The following is a 24,385-nucleotide window of genomic DNA, read 5'->3' on the forward strand; positions in this document are numbered from 1 at the left end:
AAATCAAGGGAGACAAAGAAGCTAAAAAAGTAGAGTCAGAAGAGACTCACTAGGTGCTTATCATTCATTCATTACTTATTACCAGTTGGACCAGATCAGACCAGTTGCTTTCAAGTCAACTCCAACTGATGGTGACGCCATGTGTGTCAGAGAACTGTGCTCCCTAGGATTTCCAACAGCTGATTTTTGAAAATAGGTCTTTTTCTGGGTGGACTCAAACCTCTAACCTTTTGATTAACAACTGAGCATGTTAACCACTTGCACCACCCATGGACTCCTGAAATATCTGTTGTTGTTGTTGTTGCTAGGTGCTGTCAGGTTGGCTCCAACGCACAGCGACCCTACGTACAACAGAACAAAACACTGCCTGGTCCTGTGCCATCCTCACAATCGTTGTTATGCTTAAGCCCACTGTTGTAGCCACTGTGTCATCCATCTCATTGAGGGTCTTCTTCACTCACCCTCTACTTTACTAAGCATGATGTCCTTCTCCAGGGACTGATCCCTCCTGACAACATGTCCAAAGTATGTGAGATATAGTCTTACCATCTTTGCTTCGAAGGAGCGTTTTGATTGTATTCTTCCAAGACAGATTTGTTTGTTCTTTTGGCCAACAACAACAAAATAACCAAACCCGTTGACGTTGCCAGTCCATGGTATATTCGATATTCCTTTCCAACACCACAATTCAAAGGCGTCAATTCTTCTTTGGTCTTCTTTATTCACCGTCCAGCTTTCACACACATAGGAGGTGACTGAAAACACCATGGTTTGGGTCAGGCGCACCTTAGTCTTCAAGGTGACATCTTCGCTTTTCAACACTTTAAAGAGGTCTTTTGCAGCAGGTTTACCCAAAGCAATGCATTTTTTTATTTCTTGGCTGCTATTTCCATGGGTGTTGATTGTGGATCCAAGTAAAATGAAATCCTTTATAACGTCAATCTTTTCCCTGTTTATCATGATGTTGCTTATTGGTCCAGTTGTGAGGATTTTTGTTTTATGTTGAAGTATAATCCATACTGAAGGCTGTGGTCTTTTATCTTCACCAGTAAGTGCTTCAAGTCCTCTTCACTTTCAGCAAGCAAGGTGTATCATCTGCATAACACAGGTTGTTAATGAGTCTTCCTTCAATTCTGATGCCCCATTCTTCTTCATATACTCCAGTTTCTCGAATTATTTGCTCACCATACAGACTGAATAGGTATGGTGAAAGGATACAACCCTGACACATACCTCTCCTGACTTTAAACCACACAGTATCCCCTTGTTCTGTTCGAATGACTGCCTCTTGATCTATGTACAGGTTCCTCATGAGCACAATTAAGTGTTCTGGAATTCCCATTCTTTGCAATGTTATCCATAATTTGTTATGCTCCACATAGTCAAATGCTTTTGCATAGTCAATAAAACACAGGTAAAGGTCTTTCTGGTATTCTCGTTTTCAGCCAGGACCCATCTGACATCAGCAATGATATCCCTGGTTCCAGGTTCTATTCTGAATCTGGCTTGAATTTCTGGCAGTTCCCTGTTGATATACTACTATAGCTTTCAAACATCCAGAAAACAGCATGATTTTAAAGCTTCTTCTTTTAAGATATCTGACTAAGTAGCTAAAATAATGAATAGTAAATGAGACCACTTAATGAACAATCAAAACCAATGAACCTGAGAATTCCCACAAAGCAGGAATTAACTAGGGACCGCATTTTAACACACTAAATGATTATTCAAGGCTAAGATTTGTTCATCTGACTAACTTTTTTCAGAAGGTATGTGAGAAAACCAAATGCATTTAAACTGCAGCCTAACAAAGTCCCTCAAAATAAATCTTAGTATACAAAATTGTGACTTTTAATATAAAACAAGGCAAAGTTTCCTCCTGTAATAACACATCTACAAAGCATTATGAAAGCCAGTCAAAAATATAATTTGAAGTACAAATGCACTCGCTGTTCACTTTCCTATTGTTGCTAAGGATGAAACTGTACATGAGGTAATCCCATATTTTCTTGAGCGCTTGCTACATCCCACTATGCTACAGTGGCTGTCATGTTTCTTTTTTTATTTAATCTTTAAAATATGCCAACAAAGAAGGTACCTCCATTTTAGAGCTTAAGCAATTTGCTCAAGATTCTACAGCTAGTAAATGGCTGAGCAAGAATTAAAACCAAGCACTCTAATGCCAGAGTTCACACTTCTAACCATTACTCTATACTGACAACACCTAGGATTACTCTAGACTGGCAATTGTTAAGATTACTCCACTGGAAGCTTCATTTTTGATTGAAAGAATTCTAAAGTATATAACATACTTCCCTGTTTACTTGAACAATTAATACTGAATCTAATTTAATAATTTTATATAAAGTTTTACACTTTTAAATATTTATTTTTAAAAACTATCCTAGATTACTCCCTCATGATATGCCTGCTTTTAACTTTGTTTCCTACCAGGCTCTTGCCACACAGGTTGCTTCTGTGTCCGCATCAGGCAGTTGCTCCTCTAGGCCCAATAAATTTGTTCCACCAAAGTTAAGATTTGTAACTTGAATATATGATTAAGTACCTGAGTGAGTTCGAAGGAGCACATGCTTGGCTCTCTCTATTCATCCATTCATCGATTCAACACCTCTAGAAATCACTATATTACTCTTCCGCAATTTATTTCTACTGCCTCTACCTAGTATGGATCTAAGCTCTCACTTGACTTGCTAAAATAGTACTGACTGGACTCCCTATAACACATGTCTTGCCCAATGTTCACATTTCCGCCACAGTACTTTTCCCAAAGCGTAGCTTGATTTTGTTTTTCCCCCGACCTAAGCCCACTGGCATATGGCATTCCCCAAGACTAGACTGGTTCAGAAATGGACACAATATCCAACCAGCCAATAAAACACACTGAGACTTTTGCTAAAAATCTGGTAAAGAAATTATTTCCTTCAGACTTTGACCCTGGAAATGTGAAGGCTGGAGCTACTACAGTCATCTTTCTACCAAAAGGGGAAGGCAGTCTGAAAACAGTAACTTTTCAGAGAAGCAGAGCTGAATAGAGGGAAACTGAGCCACAACGACATAGCCTGAACTTCCAATTATGACTTACCTACAGCAAAAACTACCCCTGGACTTTTCAGTGCCATGACCAATAAATTTTTCCCTTTTAACTGCAGCCAGTTTGAATTAGGTTTTCTGCAATTGTAAAAAATGGGAATACAACTTGAATTTTACCTTTCTTATTTATTCATTCATTATTATTTATGTCAACATAAAACACATTCTGATTTGGTGACTGTCATGGATTTAATTATGTCCCCCCAAAATATGTTTATCAATTTGGCTAGGCCATGATTCCCAGTACCGTGTGACCGTCCACCATTTTGTCACATGATGTGATTTTCTCATATGTTGCAAATCCTATCTGTATGATGTTAATGAGATGGGATGAGTGGCAGCTATGTCAATGAGGCAGGACTCATTCTATAAGATGAGATTGTGTCTTAAACCAATCTCTTCTGAAATATAAAAGAAAGAAGCAAGCAGAGAGACAGAGGGACCTCACACTACCAAGAAAGCAGCACTGGGTGCAGTGCACATCCTTTGGACCCGGGGTCCCTGTGCCTGAAAAACCCCTAGACCAGGGAAGATTGATGACAAGGACCTTCTCCCAGAGCCGGCAAAGAGAAAGCCTTCCCTTGGAGCTGACACCCTGAATTTGGACTTGTAGCCTATTAGACTGTGAGAGAATACATTTCTCTTTGTTAATGCCATCCACTTGTGGTATTTCTATTATTAGCAGCACTAGATAACTAAGACAGTGATGTAAGCACTAATATGATTAGTTGTATGTATTTCCATCAAAAACCCAAAATGCTTTTGTCAGAAAACAAGTATTGAGAGGGTAAAGGTGAGGTGCAGAGAGAAGGTTCTCTCCCAGCAGTAGCCTCACCAACAGGTATCAAAGTATAGTGCACGCAAACACAGAGGGAAGGAGTAAGCCGTTGAAGTCGGGGAATAGGTCATTAGGCCTAATTTTTATTTTCCATTCATTTAATCATTTCTTTATTAAAGTCAATCTAAAGTCAAACAAACTGGCTCTGCTACTTCCTTGCTGCTCAATTTTCAGTGTATTTTTAAACTTCTTTAGGCCTCAGTTTCTTCATCTTTAAAGTGCTGATTTTGACAATATCTCTCTGATAGAGCCACCACCTGTCAGCTGGTGCCTTGCATGTTGCTATGATGCTGGAAACTATGTCCCTGGTATTTCAAATACCAGCAGCGTCACCAATGGTGGACAGGTTTCAGTGGAGCTTCCAGACTAAGACAGGTTAGGAAGAAAGGCCTAGCAACCCACTTCAGAAAATTAGCCAATGCAAACCCTATGTATCACAACAGAATACTGCCTGATATACTGCGGAAGATGAACCCTCACGTAGGAAGGTACTACACAATAACCACAACAATGGACTAAAACACATGAACAACCATGAGGATGGCACAGGACCAGGCAACATTTCATTATATTGTATATGGGGTGCAGTAAGTCAGAGCCAACTTGATGTCAATTAACAACTCACAACAACAAGAATCTGACAGAGTTGTTGGGAAGGTTAAAGATAATGTATGCAAATAACTTAGCACCTTGCTTGGTCTACAATAAGTGCTTAGTAAACACTATTATTATTGCTATAACTATGTGACAGATATGAAACTAAGCACTGGGAATACTACAGACATGAATGAAACATGGTCCTTGGCATTAAGAAGACTGTGGTCTGGTGGAGACAGATAAAAGTAAACAATCTATTGCCACACAGTTGTGGAAGTACAGAAGGGGAGGAATCTCACCCTGACTTAGGCAGAAGCATAGATCAGGAAAAATGAGTTGACAGGGTTAGAAAGCTGGGAACAGGAATAAGAAAAATTTCTAGGAGACAAATACATTCAAGCCATTCAATAAAGCTGGAAGAGAGGTCAAGAGACCCATGAGGCTGGACAAGTGGACAGGCCCAGAATAATAATGACTGGTATATCATGCTAAGGATGTTGGACTTTATCCTGAAGGTAATGAGAAACTGCTAAAAAATTACTTGAAGAATCATTAACACAATCAATTTTTAAATGATCAACTTGGAAACAGCATGAAAGCCGATCAGAAAGAGAGAGAACTGGGTTAAGGTTGCTACAGTAATCAAAAGGAAAAATGACAACCTGAACTAAGATACTAGAAATGGGGATGGAGTGGACACAATACTGTTGAGACTAATTTCATAAATAAATAAGGCAAGATTTGTTGAGTGTCTGGATGATGGGGTACACTGGGGGGTAGAGGTTCAAGAGATGAGAATGTTTTGGATAATTCCCAGAATTCTGGTTTGAAGCTGGGGCTATTGGGAGAGAACTAACATTCTGAGGGAAACACGATGAATTTACTTTGGGGGCAGACACTTGTGAGAGCTGATGAAACATCAAAATGCAGATGTCCAGAAGGCGAAAAGTATCTGGAGCCCAGGGCTAGAGATATAAATTTGGAAGTGACCAACATAGGTGATAGTATAAGCCTTGGGGACAGGTAACACAAAAATGTAGGATTATTAATATCACCCATTGATAAAGACATATGTTGTTGTTGTTGTTAGGTGCCATCAAGTCTGTTTTGACTCATAGCAACACTATGTACAAAAGAATGAAACACTGCCCAGTCCTGTACCATCCTCACAATCACTGTTATGCTTGAGCTCATTGTTGCAGCCACTGTATCAATCTATCTCATTGAGGGCCTTCCTCTTTTTCGCTGACCCTCTACTTTAGCAAGTATGGTGTCCTTCTCCAGGGACTGGTCCTGCCTGATAACATGTCCAAAGTGCATGAGATGTAATCTCCATCCTTGCTTCTAAGGAGCATTCTGGTTATACTTCTTCCAAGACAGATTTGTTCATTCTTTTGGCAATCCATGGTATAGTCAATATTCTTCGCTAACACCGCGATTCAAATGTGTCAATTCTTCTTTGGTTTTCCTTATCCGTTGTCCAGGTTTCTCATGCATATGAGGTGATTGAAAACACCATGCCTTGGGTCAGGCACACCTTAGTCTTCAAGGTGACATTTTTCCTTTAAAGAGGTCTTTTACAGCAGGTTTGCCCAATGCAATGTATCTTTTGATTTCTTGACTGCCGCTTTCATGGGTGTTGATTGTGGATCCATATAAAATAAAATCCTTGACAACTTCAGCCTTTTCTCCTTTTATCATCATGTTGCTTATTGGTCCAGTTGTGAGGATTTTTGTTTTCTTTATATTGAGGTGTAATCCATATTGAAGACTGTGGTCCTTGATCTTCATCAGTAAGTGCTTCAAGTCCTCTTCACTTTCAGCAAGCAAGGCTGTGTCATCTGCATAATGTAGGTTGTCAATGAGTCTCCCTCCAATCCTGATGTCTCATTCTTCTTTATATCGTACAGCTTCTTGGATTATTTGTTCAGAATACAGATTGAGTAAGTGTGGTGAAAAGATACAACCCTGACACTCACTTTTCCTGATTTAAACTACATAGTATTTCCTTGTTCTGTTTGAATGACTACCTCCTGATCTATGTATAGGTTCCTCATGAGCACAATTAAGTGTTCTGGAATTCCCATTCTTTGCAATGTTATCCATAATTTCTGATCCACACAGTCAAATGCCTTTGCATAGCCAATAAAACACAGGTAAACATCTTTCTGATATTCTCTGCTTTCAGTCAAGACCCATCTGACATCAGCAATGGTACCCCTGATTCCATGTCCTCTTCTGAATCCGGCTAGAATTTCTAACGGTTCCCCGTCACTACACTGCTGTAGCTACTTTTGAATGATCTTCAGCAAAATTTTACTTGTGTGTGTGATGTTAGTGATATTGTTGGATAATTTCCGCATTCGGATGGATCACCTCTCTTGGAAACAGGCATAAATATGGATCTTTTTCCATTAGTTGGCCAGGCAGCTGTCTTCCAAATTCCCTGGCACAGATAAGTGAGCACTTCCAGTGTTGCATCCTTTTGTTGAAACAACTCAGTTGGCATTCCATCAATTCCTGAGCCAATGTCTTCAGTGCAGCTTGGACTTCTTCCTTCAGTACTATTGGTTCCTTGTATTGGCCATTTTGAATCATATGGTCTACTGTGCTGGGAATGACAACTTGAAGAGGAATGGTGTTACATTCATTGTTGAAAAGAACATTTCAAGATCTATCATGAATTACAATGCTCTCAGTGATAGGATAATATCCATACACCTACAAGGAAGACCAGTTAATACGACTATTATTCAAATTTAAAAATCAACCACTAAGGCCAAAGATGAAAGAAATTGAAGATTTTACTAACTTCTGCAGTCTGAAATTGATCAAACATGCAGTCAGGATGCACTGATAATTACTACTGGTTGAAATGCAGAAGCTGGAAACAAAGACGGATTAGTAGTAGGAAAATATGGCCTTGGTGATAGAAACCAAGACTAGCAACTTCTTCATTGCAAGTAAGCTTTTTTCACCAACATAAAAGGCAACTATACATATGGACCTTACCAGATGAAATGCACAGGAATCAAATTGACTACATCTGTGGAAAGACAATGGAAAAACTCAAATCATCAGTCAGAACAAGGCCAGAGGCTGACTGCAGAACAGACCGTGAATTACTCATATGCAAGTTCAAGCTGAAACTGAATAAGATTAGAACAAGCCCACAAGAGCCAAAGTACGACCTTGAATATATCCCACCTGAATTTAGAGACCATGGCAATAGATTTGAGGTACCAAACACTAATGAACGAAGACTACACAAGTTGTGGAATAACATCAAGGATAGCATACATGAAGAAAGCAAGAGGTCATTAAAAAGAGAGGAAAGAACAACTAAATAGACCCATAACAAAAAAAGAGATTGAAACAGTAATCAAAAAACTCCCAACAAAAAAAAAAGCCCTGGCTCGGATGGCTTTACTGCAGAGTTCTACCAAACTTTCAGAGAAGAGTTAACACCACTACTACTAAAGGTATTTCAAAGCATAGAAAATGACGGAATACTACCTAACTCATTCTATGAAGCCATCATTTCCCTGATACCAAAACCAGGTAAAGATATCACAAAAAAAGAAAATTACAGACCTATATCCCTCACGAACATAGATGAAAAAATCCTCAACAAAATTCTAGCCAATAGAATTCAACAACATATCAAAAAAATAATCCACCATGACCAAGTGGGATTTATACCAGGTATGCAAGGCTGGTTTAATATTAGAAAAACCATTAATGTAATCCACCATATAAATGAAACAAAAGACAAAAACCACATGATCTTATCAATTGATACAGAAAAGGCATTTGACAAAGTCCAACACCCATTTATGATAAAAACTCTCAGCAAAATAGGAATTGAAGGAAAATTCATCAACATAATAAAGGGCATCTATACAAAGCCAACAGCCAATATCACTCTAAATGGAGAGAACCTGAAAGCATTTCCCTTGAGAACGGGAACCAGACAAGGATGCCCTTTATCACCACTTTTATTCAACATTGTGCTAGAGGTCCTAGCCAGAGCAATTAGGCTAGACAAAGAAATAAAGGGCATCCGGATTGGCAAGGAGGAAGTAAAATTATCTCTATTTGCAGATGACATGATCTTATACACAGAAAACCCTAAGGAATCCTCCAGAAAACTACTGAAACTAATAGAAGAGTTTGGCAGAGTCTCAGGTTATAAGACAAACATACAAAAATCACTTGGATTCCTCTACATCAACAAAAAGAACATCGAGGAGGAAATAACCAAATCAATACCATTCACAGTACCCACCAAGAAGATAAAATACTTAGGAATAAATCTTACCAAAGATGTAAAAGACCTATACGGAGACAACTACAAAGTACTACTACAAGAAACTAAAAAGGACCTACTTAAGTGGAAAAACATACCTTGCTCATGGATAGGAAGACTTAACATAGTAAAAATGTCTATTCTACCAAAAAAGCCATCTATACATACAATGCACTTCCGATCCAAACTCCAATGTCATTTTTTAATGTGATGGAGAAACAAGTCACCAACTTCATATGGAAGGGAAAGAAGCCTCGGATAAGTAAAGCATTACTGAAAAAGAAGAAGAAAGTGGGAGGCCTCACTCTACCTGATTTCAGAACCTATTATACAGCCACAGTAGTCAAAACAGCCTGGTATTGGTACAACAAAAGGCACATAGACCAATGGAACAGAATTGAGAACCCAGATATAAATCCATCCACATATGAGCAGCTGATATTTGACAAAGGCCCAGTGTCAGTTAATTGGGGAAAAGATAGTCTTTTTCACAAATGGTGCTGGCATGACTGGATATCCATTTGCAAAAAAATGAAACAGGACCCATACCTCACACCATGCACAAAAACTAACTCCAAGTGGATCAAAGACCTAAACATAAACACTAAAACGATAAAGATCATGGAAGAAAAAATAGGGACAACGTTAGGAGCCCTAATACAAGGCATAAACAGAATACAAAACATTACCAAAAATGACGAAGAGAAACCCGATAACTGGGAGCTCCTAAAAATCAAACACCTATGCTCATCTAAAGACTTCACCAAAACAGTAAAAAGACCACCTACAGACTGGGAAAGAATTTTCAGCTATGACATCTCTGACCAGCGCCTGATCTCTAAAATCTATATGATTCTGCCAAAACTCAACCACAAAAAGACAAACAACCCAATCAAGAAGTGGGCAAAGGATATGAACACACACTTCACTAAAGAAGATATTCAGGCAGCTAACAGATACATGAGAAAATGCTCTCGATCATTAGCCATTAGAGAAATGCAAATTAAAACTACAATGAGATTCCATCTCACTCCAACAAGGCTGGCATGAATCCAAAAAACACAAAATAATAAATGTTGGAGAGGCTGCGGAGAGATTGGAACTCTCATACACTGCTGGTGGGAATGTAAAATGGTACAACCACTTTGGAAATCTATCTGGCATTATCTTAAACAGTTAGAAATAGAACTACCATACAACCCAGAAATCCCACTCCTCGGAATATACCATAGAGAAATAAGAGCCTTCACACAAACAGATATATGCACACCCATGTTTATTGCAGCTCTGTTTACAATAGCAAAAAGCTGGAAGCAACCAAGGTGTCCATCAACGAATGAATGGGTAAATAAATTGTGGTATATTCACACAATGGAATACTACGCATCGATAAAGAACAGTGACGAATCTCTGAAACATTTCATAACATGGAGGAACCTGGAAGGCGTTATGCTGAGCGAAATTAGTCAGAGGCAAAAGGACAAATATTGTATAAGACCACTACTATAAGATCTTGAGAAATAGTATAAACTGAGAAGAACACATACTTTTGTGGTTACGAGGAGGGGAGGGAGGGAGGGTGGGAGAGGGTTTTTTACTGATTAGTTAGTAGATAAGAACTACTTCAGGTGAAGGGAAGGACAATACTCAATACATGGAAGGTCAGCTCAACTGGACTGGACCAAAAGCAAAGAAGTTTCCAGGATATACTGAATGCTTCAAAGGTCTGCAGAACAAGGGCAGGGGTTTGGGGACCATGGTTTAAGAGGACTTCTAAGTCAATTGGCAAAATAATTCTATTATGAAAACATTCTGCATCCCACTTTGAAATGTGGTGTCTGGGGTCTTAAATGCTAACAAGCGGCCATCTAAGATGCATCCATTGGTCTCAACCCACCTGGAGCAAAGGAGAATGAAGAACACCAAGGCCACACAATAACTATGAGCCCAAGAGACAGAAATGGCCACATGAATCAGAGACTTACATCATCCTGAGACCAGAAGAACTAGTTGGAGCCCGGCCACAACCGATGACTGCCCTGACAGGGAGCACAACTGAGAAACCCTGAGGGAGCAGGAGATCAGTGGGATGCAGACCCCAAATTCTCATAAAAAGACCATACTTAATGGTCTGACTGAGACTAGAGCAATCCCGGCGGTCGTGGTCCCCAAACCTTCTGTTGGCCCAGGACAGGAACCATCCCCGAAGACAACTCATCAGACATGGAAGGGACTGGACAGTAGGTAGGAGAGAGATGCTGATGAAGAGTGAGCTAATTATATCAGGTGGACACTTGAGACTGTGTTGGCATCTCCTGTCTGGAGGGGGGATGGGAGGATAGAGAGAGTTGGAAGCTGGCAAAATTGTCAGGAAAGGAGAGACTGGAAGGGCTGACTCATTAGGGGGAGAGCAGGTGGGAGTACGGAGTAAGGTGTATATAAACTTATATGTGACAGACTGACTTGATTTGTAAACGTTCACTTGAAGCTCAATAAAAATTAAAAAAAAAACAAGAGAGGAAAGAAAGAAAAGACCAAAATGGATATCAGAAGAGACTCTGAAACTTGCTCTTGAACAGAGAATAGCTAAGGTGAAAGGAAGAAATGATAAAGTAAAATAGCTGAACAGAAGATTTCAAAAGGCGGCTCAAGAGGACAAAGTAAAATACTATAACGACATGTACAAATACTCGGAGACAGACAACCAAAAGGGAATCATATGCTCAGCATTTCTCAAGCTGAGAGAACTGAAGAAAAAATTCAAGCCTCGAGTTACAATACTGAAAGATTCTATGGGGAAAATATTAAATGATGCAGGAAGCATCAGAAGAAGATGGAAGGAATACACAGAGTCACTAGACCAAAAAGAATTGGTCAACATTCAAGCATTCCAGGAGGTAGCATATGATCAGGAAAAATATATAAATTCCCTTTCTCCACAGGGGGAAAGGACCAAGATTTGGCTCCAGCATCCTTTTAGCATTATCTTCTGCTATTCACACCATATATGTTACTGTGAAGTCACATCAAAATGCAATATTCCAAGCTCTGTCAGACCCCAGTGCCCTCCCCTAAATTTTATGCCTGGTTAACACCCACTTGGTCTTTAACCCTAAATCAAATTCTATCTTTCCTGAGAAGCCCTTGCTAATCTGACCACCCTCTTTCCCTTTCCAGGTAGAGTTAACTGAGACCTCCTTCTTCATACTATTGCACTTGTTTTAAGCCTCTACTGTTGACATAAAAAATTTTCTCCTTGACTAGGTAGAAGCTCCTAGAAGGAAAAGACTGCATACACTCACATGAAAAAGTAGCAAAGCATATTTACAGAATGACTGCCTTAAGTAACATGCCCTCCTTCTGCAAACACCATCAGTTATTCTAAAGACCCATGATTACCTCTGTTTGGCAAAGAGCCACACAACGTTCTTGGGTATAATGTGATATTATCTGTATGTATGTACTAAGAACTTTACTTTATTCTGCCATTACTGATACTCATGTCGACACAAGTGATGTGGGAAAGCAGTATAATCATTTAGAATAACAATTACTATCAATACACTAATTCCTCTCAGTGAAAATGTCACTGTATTTCACTCAAGATGAAAAATTAGAAGAGATGATATCTAAACATATACAGAAGGCTAAGACAAAGTTATAAGACGCATCACTAGGATCAAATGGGAGATCATTATGACACTATGGTATAGTAACTCCTCCAGAAAGGATAATTCAAAGACAATAAATTAAATAGATAATTAAGTAACTGAGAAAGTTTATCTTTCTAAGTGCTCGATACTTGAAAAGTACATTCTTTATAAAGAAAGAAGGTAGAAACCCTATCTGGGGTTGACCTTAGAGAAAATGCTAAATAAAAAAAAAGATCCAAATGTTGAAATGACAATAATTCCTTCTAGAAGCATCAACTCTTTTGGAAACAGGGTATTTATTTTTGCCTACTCAGCTCCTTGCACAGAAGGGACAAACTGTAAATCCTTATTTGAACTGACATCAAAAGACCTTTCAAATTGCTATTCCTCCCTTGACTCTACTTAATTGTAAAAAAGAGAAGCTTCTGAAATTCCCTTTCTTTCTAGTTTGTTAGGCAGTACTTGGACAATTTTTCTAACATTGAAAGATACATCTACATGGTCTGAACTTTCAACAACTATGACAAATTTATTATCAAATGGAAAGAAGCTGTGGCATGTTTTGCTTTTCAGACTGACCAGTACTTCTTCAGGGAATTTCTTAGCTTTCATTCTTGACAAACAGCTTAATGAATGTACTGTAAGTTATAGGCGAGATGACTCTTAAGTATCACAGAGTGACCTATTTTATGTGGCTCAAGAATGAGAACTTTAAGACAGAAGTCAGAAAAACATGTGCAAGCAGAAAATCTACTATATAAATATTAGAATGTTCTCTTATTCTGCATTAATAATAAATAAATAGATCTACCTTCAAGAGTCTATAAGAAATTCAGTCCTAAGTATTGTCCTTCTTGAAACTACCAGGAGGATATAAATGTGAAAATGCTTAGTCCCAGCCCTTACAGTAACTAATTATCTTGAAGATGCTGAGTTGTCTATGACTCAATCCAATTATTATTTGTAGTCATAAATAGGGGTTATTACATTAGGCAGACCCAATTACCCAAATTAGGATACACATTTTTAAGTATACTAAATACTTTGAAGTTGCAACCTTCTTTTCCCAGACATGTCACCATTGTGTACAGTGTACAAAGAAACAAAGTCAAAAACCCTTAATACCTTTTTCAGTTCTGCCACTGGAGCACTGTCTGACCATAAGCCCTTAGCCTCTGTTTTATTTTTTCCATTTTTAACAGTTACAAAATATTGTTATATTGAAATCGAAATTTACATATATGCATCTTTTTTTGCTGTTGTTAGTTGTGTCCAGTCAATTCCAATTTATGGCGACCCCATATGTGCAGAGTAGAACTGTGCTTCATAGGGTTTTCAAGGCTGTGACCTTTCAAAACCAGACCCCAGCCCTGTCTTCCAAGGTGCCGCTGAGCGGGTTAGAACCGCCAACTTTTAAGCTCATAGTTGAGCATTTAACCATTTACACCACCCAGGGACCTAACAGTTGCTAAATAATAGTTGTTTTCTTCTCACCTTTAAAATTTTTTAAAACAATGTGAGAATAATTAATACTGCAAATCTAATATTTTGTAATAAAAGCTAATGATGATAATAATGTCTAAACTTCTTAACACTTCCTAGGTGCCAATCATTGTACTAAATTCTATCTAAATGCTCTCCTTCTTATAACAACCTCTAAGGCAGGTAATCACTTGTGTTGTCAGTCAGGTTCCCAAAATGAAACAAGTGGCACACTCAATGGCAATTTAAGGCGAGTTTAATAAGAAGACCATCTGCAAAAGTGTGCACAGGGTTTGGAGAACCACAAGAGAGAGTGCAGTACCCTACACTAGTAATACTAAGGGGTGGGGGCAGTTGTCACCATGAAGTGGCTTGGGAAGAGCACAGGTACCAGAGAGCAGCTTTAGGGAGAGGGCTGCCAGCAACAGCTGTGGTCTGTAGTAGGGGTTGGTGATCTGGTAAAGAGGTAGCCCAGGGAACAAATAACCCGAACTCTCTATCCCCATCTGCTTTCTCTGTCCTGGGCTTGCCTCCTGTTGGCCAAACCCATCCCAAAGCCAGAAAACAAAGGAACCACTGAGTCAGTCTGTAACACTGGACCAGCATCTCAGCATGAAGAGCAGGTAGAGAAGGGCAGAAGAGTGGATGTGACATCTGCTGTTCCCATTTTATCACTAACACCCAAAACCTACCTAATATAAATGAAGTAATCAATAAATATGTTAATAAAGACAGAAAGAAGAAATAAAAATATCCAGAGGTTCAGCAAGTGGCTCCAAATCACACATCTAGTTAAAGGGAATGCCTCGCCCTGAGGTTAGTCCATGCTCTTAACCAATAATTTATTCTTCCTCTTATCCCCCATCTTTACCACGCACACTGGAATACTGATTGGAATAATTACTGCCTTCAAGAAGCTTTAATCTGTGTGCCAGATTTTACTCTTCTCTTACCTTTCCATCTCATTATCATCACTCCCTTCTAGCATTAAAAGTTCTGTAAAAGCAAGTCTTATGCCTCTCACAATTCTATCACCTATGACAATGAATGGCTGAGCAATGAAATCTTCCACCACAGGGTGTTTTGACCACTTGTTTGACAGTACCTTGCCTCAGAGGGACATTCTGAGTGTAAATACCACAGGTAACACAGTATCTTCTAAGAGAAGTCCCTGGACTCTATTTACTGCAATGGAGTACGCCTGAGATTTTATATTATGACTATACTTACTTGCAAGACATGATGAAGGATACATTCATTCAGCCAACATATATTGATCACATAGTGCCTACCAGACACTGTGCTAGGTACTTACACAGATGGAGAAAACAATTACCAAAATCAACAACTGGCTTTCTACTGGTTGAGTCAATAATTATCCAGAGGCAGTTAAAAGTGTGCTAATTACCAAGAGAGGTCATGGGTACATCTTGGAGTGCAGTCATGAGCCTGCCCCCCTAGCAGCACGGCCCGCATCCCCATTCTCCCCTGACTGATGAAGGCCAGGTTGTTCTGGGCTTGGGTATAGAATATAATCCTGTTACAAGCACGAGTCATCCTAACCTTGATTTTGTTCCCTGAGACAATTCTGCTATTTTTGCACCTCTTAGGAAGGGCCTCTGCTTTGCAATCCCAGTCCTGTATGCAAGGGCCTGCCTCAAATAGATTAAATAGGAATTTGACCCTGTAAGTTTCTTTCTTAAGTCTGTTTTGAGCTCGGAGAGGCCACTCTTTCATGCCTGATCCTACTGAAACAGCACACAGCAATCTCGTGTCCTTTTCAGGGACAAGGCAAGTGAGCTGGCACAGTCACTCTCTTTCCTGCTGTGCAAGCATTAGCCCTGCATTTTTAAAAACTATTGTACAATGTGTCATGCTGCGACATTTGCCAAAGCTGGGAAAAGAATGGGAAGAAAAGCAGTTTGGTTTCCTTCATACAAGTATTAATGATTTTGGAAAACCACCAACCTGGATCAAATCTCTATACTAATTTGACAGTTTCCCACCGATGGCAAGAACACAAAACCATGAATTAGTCTCATGATAAAGAGATTTTAAAGAGAAATCTATTTTCTTGATGATTCTGACAAATGGAAACATTTGTTACATTACAAATCCAAATACCCATACTCACGTCATGATGCTTATTCCATCCAGGAGCTCTAGGTCAAATCACTCTTTCAAACAGCCTGAACGTTTACTTAGGTGCACACACCTGTGCGTTCCATAGCCAACAAAAGCCCTGCAAGTGCAGGAAATCTGCTGCCTGAAATGTATTTACATGCATTATGAAAGGGAAAAGAAAGAAATCAAGTCCCTTTACTGGGAGAAGCTTACATCCTTCTCACCAAAGCAATCTACAACTTGAGAAAAGCTCAGCTATTTCCTAGCAACACAAGTGAACACTGTGCTATATCCAGTGCCCAAGATTTGTAACCATGTTAATCTGTAAGTACTCAACTTAATTAAAGATTAGACTTTTAAATTGTATTTTTAGTGCACAACAGGACTGCTAAATTATGATTATCGGCGGCTAAGTGTGCTTACATCTGCAGAACTCAGGGAATGAAAATGAATCATTTATTTCCATCTTGATATGACTGCTCTTCTCTGAGGCACTATTCTCTGAGTTCACAGGCCCTGGAGTTCATTGGAATTCTATGGTTAAAACACAGCTTGGAGACCTCATTTATGAACATTCCTTTAAACCTTTCACCACTTTGACAAACCCAGTCCAAGTTCACTGAGCCAATTCAAAAGTAGCTCTCAGCCTTCTTACAGGTTTTCAATTACACCAGTACAGAACACCAGAGCCATCATAGTTGAAGAAGTTGTATATTATAGTTACAGAGAGACACAGGTTCTTTTTGAAAAGGCCCAAATCAAAGCAACATTCTCAGAACTGGAGTCAAAGGATACAAAGCTTTACCTATCTTGAACCATCCTTGTCTTTTTAAAGATGAGATCATCACATGACTTAAACATGGCTAATTGTCAATTATCTACTATAAGATGTATGCTATGATTTTTCTAATGTTAAAAATTGACTTTTCAAAGATATTGGCAAGCTGCTTGACCCCAAAACTGTTCCAAATAAGCGTTTTGTTTTGTTTTTGAGAAATTGCCCAAAACATTTTTCTAGATTTCATCCGTCTTCCTAATACACAGTATGTGGCCGCATGGTTTACTTTTCCTTATGTCCACACTGAGAAACAAAAGCCCCAAGCAGGCCAGTGAGCTCTCCACACTGAAACTGGTCATCAATGAGAAAACTGAGGCTAGGCCCCAATTCTACTTCCCACTTCAATTCACTTTTTAAGGGGACCTGAGGTAGCCATATTCTTTTCTAAGCCAAAAATTCCTTCTTAAAATGCTTACATGACTTAATAAATCAAACACCACATTTTTTTTTTTTCCATTTTCAAACTTTGAGTTTATTTAAATACGTGGTTAGTATGGTTTTACGAGAGTACCAATCATTCAGACTTGGTTGTGTAAGATTTTTAAGTGACATTTATCATTAAAGCAGACAAGCAAAAACATGCACATTAGTTGGTTAGAAGCACTTACAAAATTTAAATACTGTACGTGCAAAGGCAAATTTACTCAGGATATAAATCTCCCGTTCTCTCAGGGGGAGTGGTGATGATTCTAAAACCGCTGGAAACAGACAAAGCCCGTCATGATGACTCTAACAGCTCTCTGATGCAGGCTATTCCTTCCTTGTATATGTAATGTCCTATATATGTCAGTTGCAGTTTTTTATAATTTCAGTAGGAGGCTTGTTCACTGGACAAGTTTTTGTTTTTATGTTTCATCTGTTTTCTGTTTTGTATCCTAATAATAAGATTCAAGTCCTCTTCACTTTCAGCAAGCAAGGTGAAGAGGACTTGAAGCACTTACTGATGAAGATCAAAGACCACAGCCTTCAGTATGGATTATACTTCAACACAAAGAAGACAAAAATCCTCAGAACTGGGCCAAATAGCAACATCACAATAAACAGAAATAAATGTTGAAGTTGTCAAGGATTTCATTTTACTTGGATCCACAGTCAACACCCACGGAAGCAGCAGTCAAGAAATCAAAAGACACATTGCATTGGGCAAATGTGCTGCAAAAGACCTCTTTAAAGTGTTGAAAAGCAAAAATGTCACCTTGAAGACGAAGATGTGCCTGACCCTGGCCATGGTGTTTTCAATCATCTCATATGCATGAATAAGGAAGACAGAAGAAGAACTGATGCTTCTGAATTGCCGTCTTGGTGAAGAATATTGAATATACCATGGTCTGCCAAAAGAACAAACAAATCTGTCTTGGAAGAAGTACAGAATGCTCCTTAGAAGCAAGGATGGCAAGACTACTTCTCACATACTTTGGATGTGTTGTCAGGAGGGATCGGTCCCTGGAAAAGGGCATCATGCTTGGTAAAGTAGAGGGTCCACAAAAAAGAGGAAGACCCTTAATGAGAGGAATTGACACAGTGGCTGCAACAATGGGCTCAAGCATCGCAACGATTGTGGGGACGGTGCAGGATCAGGTAGTGTTTCGCTGTGTTGTGCATAGGGTTACTATGAGTTGGAACCAACTCGACAGCACCTAACAACAACAAATAATTACATACTAGACTGCTTAGAAGTTTCTCTAATATTCAATATTGTTGTTGTTGCGAGGTGCGGTCACTCAATTCCGACTCAGGGTGACCTTGTGACACAGAGTAGAACTGGCCCACAGGGTTTTCTAGGGTGTTATCTTTACAAGAGCAGATCACCAGGTCTTTTTCCTGTGAAGCTATTGGGTAGGTTTTTAAAACCAACCTTTCAGTTAGCAGCAAAGTGGTTAACTGTTGCATCAGCAGGGCTCCTTAGTAGTCCATATTAGAAGAAATAAACCAAAAGCTGAACAAAATATACAGGCTTGGTATAATTCTCGGCTGGAATATTACTTCTGAATTTAGAGGCCTCCTAGCCATTCTGACTCAAATGCTATTCTGTGATACTGGAAGGAGCTGGGGTGATTGAAAAGTGGGAACAGGGCCTCTGAGAAGGGGGAGAAGAGCCAGAGAGTAGGAACTGGTGAAGCAGGCAACCACATACCAACCCCTTCAGCTCCTGGGGTTACATATACCAAAAATACCAAACCTGTTGCTGTTGAGTCGAATCAGACTTATAGCAATCCGATAGGACCCAGAACTGCCCCATAGGGTTCATAAGGCTATAATCTTTTCAGAAGCAGAATGCCACATCTTTCTCCTGTGGAACAGCTGGTGGGCTCAAACTGTTGACCTTCTGGTTAGCAGCCAAACACTTAACCACTGTACCACCAGGGCTCCTTGGGTTACATATAGCCTTCCCTTATACATTAATGCATTCGCCATGTCCTAAATGCCTTTCATGGGCTTACTAAACACTGCACTCTGCACCAGGAACAGAAAGATGATAAAGATGAATTCCCTATCCTCAAGAGCCCAGGCCTGAATACACAGGTAGTTACATACAACACGAAAGGAGGCAGTCTCTGATTCTCCCTTTGGGAGGTCCCAGTGCCTCCTAGGGTCCAAGCCTACTGTCCACTATGGGAGGCATCAGTCACATATGGCGACTGGACATTTGAAGTGTGGCTAGTCTGAATTTAGATGTGCTGTAAATGTAAAATACACACTAAATTTCAAAGATGGTATGAAAAAAAGAATGTAAAATTTCATTAATAATTTTTAAATTGATTACATATAGAAATGCTAATATTCTAGATATACTGGGTTAAACAAAATATATTATTAAAATCAATCTTACCTGTTTCCCTCTACTTTTCTTAAGGTGGCTACTAGAAAATTCAAAATGGCCTACATGGCTCATATTTGAAGATCCTATTATATTTCTAGGAAACCCTGGTAGAGTAGTGGGTTAAGAGCTACAGCTGCTAACCAAAAGGTCTGCAGTTTAAATCTACCAGGTGCTCCTTGGAAGCCCTATAGGGCAGTTTTACTCTGTCCTATAGGGTTGCTATGAGTCAGAATCGACTCAACAGCAATGGTTTATTATATTTCTATTGGCTAGTGCTGCTCTAAACAGTCACAAGACATTTTGGGAGAAAACCTGGGAGGCTGCCTCTGGGGCAGGTGGGAGAGTAAGGAGTAGTAACTGTGGAGTGAGAGACAAGACAACACACAGGGAACCTATCACAGCTACAAAGAGGGAGTAGAGATTGGCCATGTGCTTGCCTGCCAGGTTTGCAGCAAACAGAGCCCAAGGAACATGAAGACCAAACAATGACAACAGTCACACCACAAATAAATTAGAAGCAGCTTGTGGCTTAAAGTAAGCACTGGTTTACTGGGGACCAGACCAATAAGTTACCTCTATCTTCACCCCATCTGTGGTTAGGTCATCTGGTCACTCTGCCTTCTCATCTGCAAAGGGGGAGCTGAGATTAACTGCTCTGCCTGGGTGTCTCCCCTAACTCTCCAGAAACTTGAAATGCTCTAAAACATCCTGAGGGAAGTAAGGGCTAGAAAAGTAGACATTTTGTGATTTTTTTTTAAAGCTGCAAAGAACAGAGGACCTCGAGTAGAATTAATCATTTTTCGTAAAACATATCACACTTTATTTAAATTATTTATGAATCCCCTTCCCAGCTAGATGTGAGTGCCATGAGCTCAGGATTCACATCTGTCTGCTCACTGCTAGGAGGACAGTTTGGAGGACAGAACCTGGAATATAACAGGCCCTCAATAAATATTCATGAAAGGGTTTAAAGGGAGAATTTGCAGTCATTTTTGTTGCTGAGTACCTGTTGAGTTAATACTTCCAAGTATGTAAACTACACTCAGGAATGAGCTAGGAGCTCAGCGAGGGATGATGACACCAGTAGTGCTATTGTCATAATGATGGTTATCTGCTCAGCATGCAGGAAAGTTGTGAGTTGTGAAGGAGGAGATGAGCAGACCCTGACTGCTCCCATACTGGAGTCATTCCAAAAGGTTGTTGCAGAAGCAGCCACTTGACCAACTTTCAACAAGCTAGGTTGAAGGCTGAGTGAAGTCAGGACTAACAGTGGCTCCAAATTTCAGTGGCAGTCATGCCAGTTACTGGTAAGATGAATAAACATGAAGGCAGCATAAAGGAGCAGTTATACAGAACTGGGTTCTGGGCTTAATTCCATTTTCACCACTTGCCAGCTGGGAGACTGTGAGTAAGTTTCTTCTCTGACCCTTACTTTCCATAGCTTAAAATATGGCTCATGATGCATGTCTAAGAGGGTTGGTTGGCTACACTATACTTTTCTAAAGGACAGGCTCATGATAAACGCTCAATAAATGATTACATGTGGCACATGGTAAACACTCAACAATGGCTATTATTTTTCTTCTGGATTAAAGCTTTTAAACAGGGTTTTTAGTCCATGGAACCCCAGGAAATCCACAGAGGGGCTTCCACAGATTCTTGGACCCTCCTGAAATTAAAAACAATGTGGTAGGTGTGTGTGCATGGATCTTTTTTCTCTAAGAATCCACTGCTTTCAATGGAATTTCAAAAAATTCTCAGACTGAAAACAGGTTAAGAACCAATGAACTTCCGAGGCTTCCAAAGTGTTTACCTCATTTTATATACCCTCAAAGTCAAGCCTTTTCTATGCCTGTTTAGGAGGACTTCATCTTATACACAGCATTGCAACTCTGTAAGAGGCCCTTATCATCTAGCAGAAGAGGAATGCAACTAGAATTTCTAAGGCAGAAATTCATCTTAATTTTAACTATAGCACTGGAGTCCTTACTTCTTTAAATAGACCTTTTCTCATTGTTTTTACAACATATCTGACAACTAAGGACTTCCCTCCTATCCTTTGCTAGGAAGGAGGCTAGAATGTTTATACCCAGGAGGTGGTCACTTGGTCTAAAAGAACAAAAAAATCACAATATATGAACTGGAAGAGTTCTCCAGGGTCACATAACTAAGGTGGCCAACTGAAACTTGATTCTACTTTTGACAGCTCTGCAATCTCCAGGGAGAGGGAGCTTTGTGGCAAGTGAGCTATTTAAACTCTGACTCTCCATTTCCGCATGTTAAAAAAAAAAAAAAAAAAGGATGATAATAATAGTAGCTCCTTCCTAAGACAGCTGTGAGAATGAAATAATAGTAGTAAGGCTCTTGACAAAGCACCCAAAACAGACAAAGTACCTCATAAATATTAACCATTAAATATACTCTCGTATGGTAGGAAGAAAAATGATTTCTCATCTGGTCGCTGAACCATAGATTCTAGCCTAGAGATCTACTTTGAGCCACTGGTATTTTTCAACCTCTTTTTGTTTTTGTATTACTTTTTTTTTTTTAATTGTGCTTTAAGTGGAAGTTTACAAATCAAGTCAGCCTCTCATACAAAAGCACTTATATACGCCTTGGTACGTACTCCTAGCTGCTCTCCCCAATGAGACAGAACACTCCACCTCTCCACCCTGTACTCCCTGTGTCCATTCAACCAGCTCCTATCCCCCTCTGCTTTCTCATCTCACCTCCAGACAGGAGCTGCCCACAAAGTGTCATGTGTCTACTTGAGCCAAGAAGCTCACTCCTTATCAGTATCATTTTCTGTCTTACAGTCCAGTCCAATTCCTGTCTGAAGAGTTGGCTTTGGGAATAGTTCCAGTCTTAGGCTAACAGAAGGTTCAGGGATCATGACCTTAGGCTAACAGAAGGTTCAGGGATCATGACTGAGACTAGAGGGACCTCTGGGGTCCCTCTAGTCTCAGTCAGACCATTAAGTTTGGTCTTTTTACGAGAATTTGAGGTCTGCATCCCACTGTTCTCTTGCTCCATCAGGGATTCTCTGTTGTTTCCCCTGTCAGGGCAGTCCTCATCAACCTCTTTCTTAAAGTGGGTCTTAATGACTGTTATGGATTGAAGTATGGCCCCTAAAAATGTGTGTCAACTTAGCTAGGCCAGGATTCCCAGTATTGTGTAATTGTCCACCATTTTGTTATCTGATGTGATTTTCCTATGTGTTGTAAATTCTGCCTCTATCAAGTTAATGAGGCAGGACTCAATCTACAAGATTGGGTTGTGTCTTAAATCAATCTCTTTTCAGATATAAAAGACAGCCAAGAGACAGGAGGCCTCATACCACAAGAAACAAGAGCCAAGAGAGTAGTGCATCCTTTAGACCTGGGGTCCCAGAGCTTAGAAGTTCCTCAACCAGGGAAGATTGATGACAAGAGCCCTCCCCCTTCAGCCAACAGAGAGAGAAAGCCTTCCCCTGGAGCTGACACCCTGAATTTGGACTTCTAGCTCCCTAGACTGTAAGTAATAAATTTCTCTTTTTAAAAGCCATCCACTTGTGGTATTTCTGCTAGAACAGCACTATATAACTAAGACAGTAACCAAGTAAAAAACAAGCACAGTTTTAAAAATGTTTAAAAAGTGTCTGAGCAGTGACTTCAAAGAAAACCTGCCTTCATGTCCAACATTCTGAGATGCAAATGGGAGAATCAATTTAAAGGGAATAGAATAAATACAAAAATAATCACCCTAAAAATTAATGATTCTGTAATTGTTCCATTCATTCATTTAAAAAAAATATTGAGCATATAATTCAGGATTAGAATTGTGTAACAGAAGGGCACAGGATTATGCACATGGATATACAAAGACAAGAAAGCACAGTCTAGCTCTCAAGACACTTAAGTCTGAATGAGAGACAGACAAGTATATCCAGTGCTTACTACAAAATGAAGTGTGATGCAGGGGATGGGCTGGAGGGAATGTTCAGCAAAAGCTTCTTGAGGGAGCAACACTTGGGTTGAGTCCAGAAGGAGAGCAGATGGTCACCATGTCAAGAAAGGAGAAAAGATATTCTGCAGGGAAAAGAGCATGTGAAAAGGCATAAAAAAGCAAGAGAAAATGGAGCAACTGAGGACTTTGAAGTTAGACAGGTCAGCTACAGCATGGGGATAATGTGGGCAGCTAATGGTGAGAGATGACTGTACAGGGGGAGCAGAACCCACATGATGGTTACACACATACAACCACCCCAAGGTTATGAAGAGGTTTTGAATGGTTCTTAGCAGGGGAGTTACATGATTTAATTTTATCTGTTTTTAGAAAGAACACTCTAGTAATGGTGAGGTGGATGGACTGCAAGTGGAGAGACTAGAAGCAGCATTTTTAGAGGTGATTTGTGAAGAGTGAAACAGGGAAGGTCTAAACTAAATGAGGAAGAGAAGAAAGATTAAGAGATAGAGCAGGCGGCCTTGGTGACTGATTAGGTGACAGTGAGAAGGTCAGATCAGGATCATTCCCAGGTTTCTGGCTTGGAAGCCTGGGGAGACGATGATCTGTCCTCTAGGGAAAACAGATGGAATAGTACATCTCTGCTGGCTTTGCTTATACAGCATCCACT

The sequence above is a fragment of the Loxodonta africana genome, chromosome 2 (genome assembly GCF_030014295.1).
Source record: "Loxodonta africana isolate mLoxAfr1 chromosome 2, mLoxAfr1.hap2, whole genome shotgun sequence".
NCBI classification, from domain to species: Eukaryota; Metazoa; Chordata; class Mammalia; order Proboscidea; family Elephantidae; genus Loxodonta; species Loxodonta africana.